The sequence below is a fragment of the Euphorbia lathyris genome, chromosome 5 (genome assembly GCF_963576675.1).
Source record: "Euphorbia lathyris chromosome 5, ddEupLath1.1, whole genome shotgun sequence".
Lineage (NCBI taxonomy): Eukaryota > Viridiplantae > Streptophyta > Magnoliopsida > Malpighiales > Euphorbiaceae > Euphorbia > Euphorbia lathyris.
In genome coordinates this window covers 76,563,032-76,573,715 of record NC_088914.1, presented here as the reverse complement: position 1 = coordinate 76,573,715, position 10,684 = coordinate 76,563,032, and the positions used below count along the sequence as shown (strand labels likewise).

At 31.8% G+C, this 10,684-nt stretch overlaps 1 long non-coding RNA gene across 1 annotated transcript; it reads right to left on the bottom strand.

Moving 5' to 3' along the window:
* Positions 1 to 9,309: 9,309 nt before the first annotated feature.
* Positions 9,310 to 10,132, bottom strand: LOC136230304 (uncharacterized). The gene is made up of 2 exons (XR_010689341.1): positions 9,665 to 10,132; positions 9,310 to 9,577 (listed from the first exon to the last, which is right to left on the bottom strand). It is a non-coding gene; the product is annotated as an uncharacterized lncRNA (long non-coding RNA).
* Positions 10,133 to 10,684: the final 552 nt, after the last annotated feature.

Sequence of the window (10,684 nt, the reverse complement as noted above, 5' to 3'; positions counted from 1 at the left end):
TAATTACTATTAACACTAATTGATTAACAAACCAATAATATAACAAAACCTAAGTAATTTACTACTACTATTATTAGTTTAGGCAAAAATATGTTTTTCTCCAACCATGCTAGCTATTTTACCATCTATTTGATTATTTAGTCATTCACTGTGATTAAATTCCAATTAATTTTTTAAAAAAAAAAAGATACAAAAAACGATTGGTAAATATAGAACATAAATGTTTAATTAAATAAATGTAGAACATAATTGTTTAATCAATAATTATGGGACATAATCATAAATATATTGAGATCGTGATTATTACTTAATTAATACTTTACAGTACGTTACGTCGGGTGGCGTCAGGTTACACTAAGGTTACGTGAGGTAAGATAACAAAATAATTAGTAAAAAATAATTGATTAAATCAATACAGAACATAATCGCTTAAAATAAGCTACACTATGAAATAAATGTAATAATTTTTTTTTTAAAAATGATTGAAACCTTAATTGTAGTTGAATCAATCGTTCAAATAGTTATATTTGTATGCATGAAGCTTTCCCTTTGTATAAAGTTGGCTGTATTACATGACAGTAATTATTCATTGATCTGTTGGTAAAACGCCTCTTAAAAGTCCTTAAGGTCCCTGGTTTGAGACCCCTAATTTGTCAATTCTTATTTTTTTGGCTGAGTTTCCATCAATCTTACTTTATACGAGAAGAACACTAGTGAATAAAACATAGCAATAAATACATAAAGACATTTATGAATGTGATAAATGTGTCATTAAAATAAATGCATTGTTAATTTAATATGGTAAGCGTTCGCCAATTAGAAGACTCCTTCATATGTGTTTTAGTTTTCCAGTTATACATGTAAATGTGATCCATGTTGCATTTAATGTATTTCTGAAATCCAAGCAGTATATATTTATCTATAATGTGAATTCAAAATTGAGGTAAGGGAGCAATTAGTCACACCAATTAATTTATATTTATAAGTTAATAAAACCGTTATGATTACCATTTCAAAAAAAAAGCCTTATGATTTATAAATTATTATTATAATTATTATGTTACGTTACGTCCGACGGCGTTAGGCTACAATAAGGTTTCATGACCTCAAAATAAAAAAAACATTATTAAAAAAATGATTGATTAAATAATTATAGAACATAATCGTTAAAATAACGAGCTGAGACCTCAAAAGAAAATATTACTAAACAAAGGATTAATTAAATAATTATAGAACATAATCGTTCAAATAACGAGCTGAGAAACCCTATAGACTTATATATTGAGATCATGATTATTAATTAATTACGTCCGATGGTGTTAAGTTACGATAAGGTTTCATGACCTCAAAATTAAGAAAATATATATTATTAGATAAATGATTTATTAAATAAATATAGAACACAATCGTTCAAATAACGAGCTGAGAAACCCTAGGGACTTTTGTATGGAAATCGTGATTATTACTTAATTAGTCACACCAAGATACGTTAAGTCCGATGGTGTTTGGTTACGATAACGTTTCATGACCTCAAAACTAAAAAAAATATTATTAGATAAATGATTGATTAAATAAATATAGAACACAATCGTTCAAATAACGAACTGACAAACCCTAGGGACTTAGATATTATGTTGCGTTACGTCCGACGACATTAGGTTACGATAAGGTTTCATGACCTCAAATTAAAGAAAATATTATTAAACAAAGGATTAATTAAATCCTCGCCCGATAGAGATTTCAACTACATTGAGCCCCGGATTGGGGGAGAGTTTCTAGTTTCCCGACAGGAGAATTAAGGTGTATCCCGCCAAAACAAAAGACATACTGGGTATAGAACATAATCGTTCAAATAACGAGCTGAGAAACCCTATGGACTTATATATCGAGATCATGATTATTAATTAATTACGTCCAACAGTGTTAGGTTAAAATAAGGTTTCATGACCTCAAAATTAAAAAAAATATTATTAGATAAATGATTGATTAAATAAATATAGAACACAATCGTTCAAATAACGAGCTGAGAAACCCTAGGGACTTTTGTATGGAGATCGTGATTATTACTTAGTTAGTCACACCAAGATACGTTAAGTCCGACGGTGTTAGGTTACGATAAGGTTTCATGACCTCAGATTAAAGAAAATATAGTTAAACAAAGGATTAATTTAATAATTACAGAACATAATCGGTCAAATAACGAGGTGAGAAACCCTATGGACTTATATATTGAGATCATGATTATTAATTAATTACGTCTGACGATGTTAGGTTAAAATAAGGTTTCATGACCTCAAAATTAAAAAAAATATATAGTATTAGATAAATGATTGATTAAATAAATATAGAACACAATCGTTCAAATAACGAGCTGAGAAACCCTAGGGACTTAGATATTATGTTGCGTTACGTCCAATGACATTAGGTTACGATAAGGTTACATGACCTCAAAATAAAATAAAGAAAATATTATTAAACAAAGGATTAATTAAATAATTACAGAACATAATCGTTCAAATAACGAGCTGAGAAACCCTATGGACTTATATATCGAGATCATGATTATTAATTAATTACGTCCGACGGTGTTAGGTTAAAATAAAGTTTCATGACCTCAAAATTAAAAAAAATATTATTAGATAAATGATTGATTAAATAAATATAGAACACAATCGTTCAAATAACGAGCTGAGATACCCTAGGGACTTTTGTATGGAGATCGTGATTATTACTTAGTTAGTCACACCAAGATACGTTAAGTCCGACGGTGTTAGGTTACGATAAGGTTTCATGACCTCAAAATTAAAAAAAAATATTATCATATAAATGATTGATTAAATAAATGTAGAACACAATTGTTCAAATAACGAGCTGAGAAACCCTAGGGACTTTTGTATGGAGATCGTGATTATTACTTGATTAGTCACGTTACGATACATTATTTAAACCTACGCAAGGCAATAAGACCTTAATTGCACATGAAATAAAGAAAATATTATTAAAAAAAAGTAGAAATAAATCGTCTTTCATAACTCGGTGTAAGCATTAACAGAAATAGCTCATTGTCCTGATGGTAAAGCGACTCCCCTTGAATCTTATAGTCATGTGTTCAATTCCCCTTTTCAGCAAATTTTCTAATTAATGATTTTAATTAAATTTGAACAACCATAATGTCAAAGATGTATATTCATATGAAGATTTCCCTTGTTATATATCTCGCTAGGGTCACTGTTTTGAGTCCCCTTGTTGGCAATTTTTTTTACTAAGTTTCCTTCCATTTTACTCTTTAGTATAAGACGTCTTCCTTTATTAATTAATGAACACGTTTCATATGGATGCGTTCTGAGTTGCATTTAATGTATTTATGAAATTAATGCATTCGAAATTTGAGGTAAGGGAGCAATTAATTAATAGTAACACTAATTGATTAACAAACCAAGCTAAGAAAACCTAAATAAAATACTACTACTATAATTAGTTTATCTACAATTATGTTTTCCTCCAACCATGCTAGCTATTTGACTATATATTTGAATTTTTTTTATTGAATATGAGGAAGAGGGAATATACATTTGATTATTTATTCATTCACAATGATTAAATTTCCATTAATTTTTTTTTATATAAATCATGATACAAAAAAGGTTTGATAAATGTAGAATATAAACATTTAATTAAATAAATTTAAGACGGAGTCATCTAAATTTAGAACACTATTATTACGTAATTATTACAGAATAAACCCTATGGACTTATATATCGAGATCATAATTATTAATTAATTAGTCACATTACGATACGTTAAGTCCGACGGCGTTAGGTTACGATAAGGCTACATGACCTCAAAATAAAATAAAGAAAACATTATTAAACAAAAGAATGATTAAATAATTACAGAATATAATCATTCAAATAACGAGCTGAGAAACCATATGTAATTATATATCGAGATCATGATTATTAATTAATTAGTCACATTACGATATTTTAATTCCAACAACGTTAGGTTACGATAAGGTTACATGATCTCAAAATAAAATAAAGAAAATATTATTACACAAAAGAATGATTAAATAATTACAGAATATAATCATTCAAATAACGAGCTGAGAAACCATATGGAATTATATATCGAGATCATGATTATTAACTAATTAGTCACATTACGATACGTTAAGTCCGACGGCGTTAGGTTACAATAAGGTTATGATAGGGGCGTTTCGTCCCTATCTTTTAGCGTGATTTACGGTTTAATTTGAGATGAAATAAATAAGTTTAATTGCAAAAATAGAATGTTTTAATAAAATAACGAAATAAAAATAAATTCCGTACTTTCGGTTAATTTTTCTTATTTTTGATTAAATTAGAAATAAAAACGTCAAGCTAACTCGGCTCTCGAGAATTGTATTTCAGGTACCACTACACCATAGATGGTCTGTTGCAACACCGAACAAGTGTTGGCTAAAGTCATTATTGTGTTGCTAAAGATGTATAGGCAACATTTTTTGCCAAAAAAACGTGTTGCTTTTGCGCGCGTTGCCAATGATGTCTTTAGCAACATTTTTTCACATTTTTAGCAATATCCATATAAGTGTTGCTACATGTATCAGTGGCAACACTTTCCTACCCTATGGCAACTGAAATGAATATGTTGCCTAAACCATAGAACAGGTAACACTATTATCGAATAAAACTATAAGCAACACTTTTAAACTTACTTGCAACATGTTCTTTTACAACCCTTTTTTTATGTACAATGCAACACTTTTTAATTTAACACTTTTTAAGCAACTCTTTAATTTAACACTTTAATTTAACATTTTTGTTTTCAAACAACTCTTTCATATTATGTTCATAACTTCACTTTTTATTTAACTATTTAACAGTTTTTTAATATAACACCTTAATTTAATAGGAATTTTTGAATTTAAATAATAGCATAAAAGAAATCCTTAATTAAACCATAATAGGTCAATATATTAACTGAAATTTAAAATTCTCATATGATCCAAAAATACATAATAAAAAATATAATAAAGTCATAATGTAACATATCCTTCAAACTCCTTGGAAAAGACCATAACATTCTTATTTTCACTTGAAATGCCACCATATATATGTTGAGATTGGAATTAACTTCTACCAAACGTCAAGCTCTTCCTCATTTTTTGATCCACTTGTTTCATTTTCTCCTCCATTTCTCCTTGCAATTGGTTTTTTAATCTTTGTTAATCCCTCTACATTGGCATAAGAAACATTAGGCAAAAAAACGAATGAGAAAATATTGCAGCTTACTTGTCAATTTCGATATCATAGATTTGATTGATGCCAACTACATAACCATTTCCACATAGTAGAGCAAAAAGGTCAGATAACTCCTTCAACACCAACAACCACTTTATTAGGCTTGAGATCTCAATTAATGCTCTAGCTACCAAAGAAATGCCAACAAAGATAAATGATTAAATTATGTTAAAGCAATTTGTGATTAGTTCACCAAAAGCATACACACAACTTAAGTTGATCCTATAGCTGTTCCACGAATCCTATGGGGTCTTAAGAATCTCCGGCATGCATCTTTGCAATCAGAGAGTTTCTTAAGCACTGGCTGAGATCAAGCAGCTCTAATTTTACTGCAGGCCTAACAGAAGCCAGTCTTAGATTAATGCTATCTCATAGGCCACGCAAACCAAAGTTCTACAAAGTGTTCTTTTTTTTTCCTAAAGTCATAACAAAAATTCCTTTGATGAGAAGACCAAGTCAGGAACAGAAGGAACTCAGCTTTCTGATAAAGTGGAACCATGTGATGTTAATTAATGCAATCTAAAGGTTACATTGATCTAATCAGTTATTTAATTCACATCTTCACTGATAAAATTAGACACTTTCCAATTGTCAGTGCTAAATAAACTATTATCGCATAAGGTTTTATGTTAAGTTGAGATTAAGAATGCAACAAGCAACCGACATTCTCAACCATATAGAAATCAAATAATTTCCTATCATATATTTAATAAACATCAGTGCTCTATTCAAGACTAACAATTAAAGGAAACAAAGTAATATCTGAAATAACAAAAGGAAATAAATCTAAATTCTGGAATAGGAAAGCAATTAATAGGGAAATAATAGAAAAGTATTTAATAGGAAAGCATGTAATAGGAAAGTAATTAGGCGGAGATTTCTTCTTTCCTTGGTAATGCCTTCCAATAAGAGTGTTCATATCACAGATATGATCGGATAGAACCTCGAGGGTACTTTTCAACCTATGCAGTTTCCATCCATGAAGTTGACTCACAAGATATTAATTACACAAACTACAGCACGATCATCTGAGATCGCAATACAGCCTTCGGAAATTAGAACATGTAGATGATAGAAAAGTGGCAAAAAAAGATGCATGAACTTCATATTTTATTCTTCATGTACTATTTTAATTCATGGACTAATCTAGGCCCTCCTGTTATTTTTGCTATAAAATGATATAAATGTGCAAACTAAAAATAAATGCAACAGCATACAACATTTTCATCCAATCCCAATGAACAATTTCAACTTATTGGAAAGAAGAATATACATGGAATTTGTGGAGTTGATAATGAAGGGATACATTAACAAATTAAGCTATTCAGATGAAAAAAGAGTCAGCATAGAGATATTGGGGTTTGTTATGAGTGTAAGCTCTATGTTCTCCAACGACTCATGGAAACATGACAAAAGAATGTAGCACAAATTATCCTGAATGGCTGAATCATAATATATATTATAGAGATATGATGTCATGGCATTGATTTATTTTACAAAAGCATTGCAAGGAATTGGACCTTATATAGGAAGTGAAGCTGCAATAAATGAAAGAATGTGTGAAACAATGTAAGTATGCTTTGCCAAAGAATTGGACCTCATATTGTGGCTTTTCATATATCAGAGCTTTCGCTTACACAGCTAGAGACTCTGCCTCTTGCTTGGATCCCACAATTGAGCTTCTACAGCATAATTCTCATTCTTAATTGTGTTTTGCAAATCAACACTGCAAGGTTAGTGGTAGTTTACAAAAGCACAGTTCAAAAAATTGGGATAATAAAAAGGGAATTCAAACAACAAGGTGGTTGTAACTTGTCAAAGATAAATCTGCTACATTTATCACTTCACACATTCTTTTTGGATTTAAGTTAATTTTTGGTAAAATAGCAGAATTTCAGGCTCAGCGCAGTCTTATGATGTTGATAAAATAGCACAATTAAATGCCAGAAACTCCATGCTTTTTGACGAGTGCTAAAATAACCATTGTAGAAGTCGTAATGTTGAAAAAACAAAGGGCGAGATCAAGGCTTACCTCGAGAGAAGAATTGAAGGCCTGAGTAACGAAAAACCTTGAAAGCAGGACGGAGTGGCTAATCGGAAAGAGCTCGGGACAATTTTAACTAAGATCGGCCATGATAAAGTCGCGTTGAGAGAGAAGAGAAATTCTGAGAGGGAAATTTTTCTACCGATGTGTTTTTAGGTTTTTATTGGGGAAACCAAAATTTGAGGGGGAAATAAAATATTGGCTCCCTCCATAATTTCACAAAGGCATAAATATACATTTTGATCCTTAAACTAAGGCTTTAAAGTTAATTAAGACCTTAAACTATCAAAATCATAAATCAGGTCCTTGAACTAATAAAAAATTATCAATTGAGTCCCCATTCTAATTACAAATCTTCAATTGAGGCTTGATCGAAAATCATTCGGTTGAACAGTTTTAGATGCTATTCTCTAAACCCATTTTAAACCAATACAGAGATTATTACAGTCTATATCAAATAGTCACAGTTTTAGATGATTTTTACTTAGTTCAGAGATCTAATTGATGATTTTGATAGTTTAAGGTTCTAATTGATTTTGAAGTTTTAGTTTGGGGATCCAAATGGGTGTAATGCCTTTCACAAATACAAAAGTGTTCTCTTTTAAGTTATTTTTTTATCAAGTCACTTGGCTTTCCACACTAAAGTTTCAAAATAAATTAAGACCTTAAACTATTAAAATCATCAATTAGGTCCTTAAACTAAGCAAAAATCATGAATTAATAATTTTTGCTTAATTCAATGACCTAATTGATGATTTTAATAGCTTAAGATCCTAATTGAGTTTGAAGTTAAAGTTTAAGGGCTCAAATGAGTATATGCTATTTTTTTTAATTATGAGAGATGGACAACCACGTTTATTATAATGAAAAGAATTTATTTACGTAAAAAGTGTTTCAACTTTGGCACATCTCTTGCAACACTTCATAATTAGTGTTCCAAAATATCAAAGTTATGTAAGTTTGACATGGCTTTTGCAACATTATATAAAACGCGTTGCAAAAGATCCGAAAAAATAAAAAAAGTGCAACACATTAAAGGCAACACATGTATTTTAGGTTGCAATAGACCATCTATGGTGTAGTGTACGAGTAAGGAGCAAAAATCCACCGACATACGCGGGGCATATCACCCTCTACGCGGGGCGTGGAACACAGTGTCAGAAATAATTGCTCAATCCGCAGGCACCACGTGGAACTTACCCACTGCCACGCGGGGCGTATGAGCAATGATAAGCAATAATGTCTCAATCATGAATGTCAGACTGCAAGATCTTCTAAGTCAACTGACAATACGCGGGGCATGTATGGGAAGTTCTTCAGTCCAAAAAACCAGAGACTTACTTACGCGAGGCGTGCTTCAGCTACGCGTGGCGTAAAAAACCCAATTCAAGCAATAAAATCTCAGAAACTCAACCATGCGAGGCGCACCGCAGTCTACGCGGGGCGTGGTTGAGACAACAAGATCTGGATTTGGTCCACATGCAGGAGATTTCTGACGGAATGGGCAAATACGCGGGACGTCCCCCACCATACGCGAGGCGTGTCATGGGAACACTAGTACAGATATGGCCTATGGCTACGGTCGTTTATCATCATTAGCCACGGTTGTTCGACTGTGGCCATAGGAGGCGTGGCAAATGCTTGGTGTCTTTAGCCACGGTTTCTCGACCGTGGTCAAAGGGGCATTAGAGTCGGTTTTTATGTATAACCGACTCTAATGCGTTATGTTTTTACCACGGTTGTTACAAAAAAAAACGTGACTGAAGGGGTCTTGAGCCACGGTTGTTTATAACAACCGACTTTAATGCCCCTTTCATTAGAGTCGGTTGTTCTAACAACCATGGCTAAAAAGGTCTTTCGGTACAAACACCTAACTCTAATGCTCTGAATATTGGAGTTAATCTGATGCCCATCTCTCTGTATATATCCTTATTTGTCAACAAAAATGAATTTAGGTGACACATTTCCAAATTAATCTGATGTTCATCAATTAAAATAAAACATAAACACATTAAATTAATCGATACTACAAAATTACAAATCACACATTTATAAAGAGGTTTGATTACACATTTTGTATACTTTCTCATTAAATTTAAAGCTAGAACATTTAACATTCAACATCTTCCAGTACACAGTCTTCTTCTTCTCAAACATAAAAACCAATGTTTGGAACACCTGTTCGGAGTCTCGTCATTCCCAGCATGAAATCAAAGTCGAGTATCATTTCTGTTAACAAAATAAATTAAGATTAGAGGGCTAGAAAAAATAAAATTTAAAATAAATTGTTTAAGAAAGATTCAGGCTGATTTTTACCTCGGAGCAGCAGATCGCCAAATCTGCGAGGGTAGCCGAAAGAGTGAGAAACAAATAGCCTTCCCCCAAACAGATCTGCAATTATCACTAGATCTAGAAACAAGAAAATCGAAAACTCTTAAAATAACAGCAAAATCAAAAAAGATAGACGGTCCATGACAGGCGAGGCGGAGCAAACAATGACGGCTGCAAAAAGATGGAGGAAGATGGAGCAAACAATAACGGCTGCAAAAAAATAACCTTACGTCTAGGACGGACGATGGAGCCGTGATGAAGAAGATGGAGGAAGGCGGTCTATGACAGGCGAGGCGGAGCAAACGATGACGGTTGCGAATCAAGGCTAAACGGAAACGAGGCAACGGTGGAAGCTACAACAAACTGAGACGGCGGTGCAGGGAGCAACTGCTGCTCGATGTGTTGAGAGAGAATAAGAAGGGGGGCTGTGTGCAGGAGGGTTACATTTAACCTAAAAAAAATATGAATTTTATACCCAAAATTATCTCAAATCGATCCTTATACTCTTCATTCACTAGGCATTAACTTTCTATTTTCCTGATTTAACCCCGTGTTCTTTTTAATTCTTACAAATCTGCTCACTTACTCAAATTGATTTAACTTCACCCATAATTCCAAAATAATCCATGATTTTGGATTAGGATTTTTATCACGCCCCATTCATTTTAATTATCCAATTCTAATTAGTAATTAATTTAGTTGTTAGTAATTTGTAATTCCTATTAGTTTAATCTAGTTCAGTTGAGTCGGTTAAATTAATGAGCTAAGTCTTTCTATTTTTATTAGTTTGTGTAATTTAATTGTTACGAATTAAATTCACTTATTTAACTATTTTTTTTCATTATCTTAAAGCTAATTTAATTAGCTAAGTGTTATAGGTTTATTTTAAATTAATTGTCCATGATGTATTTGGGGCAACTAAGTCATTTTTTCTTTAATTTCTTGTTGTAGACAAATTAAGGGGTTTTGGCGTCAGTCGCCAAATAAGGCATCATTAGAGTCGGT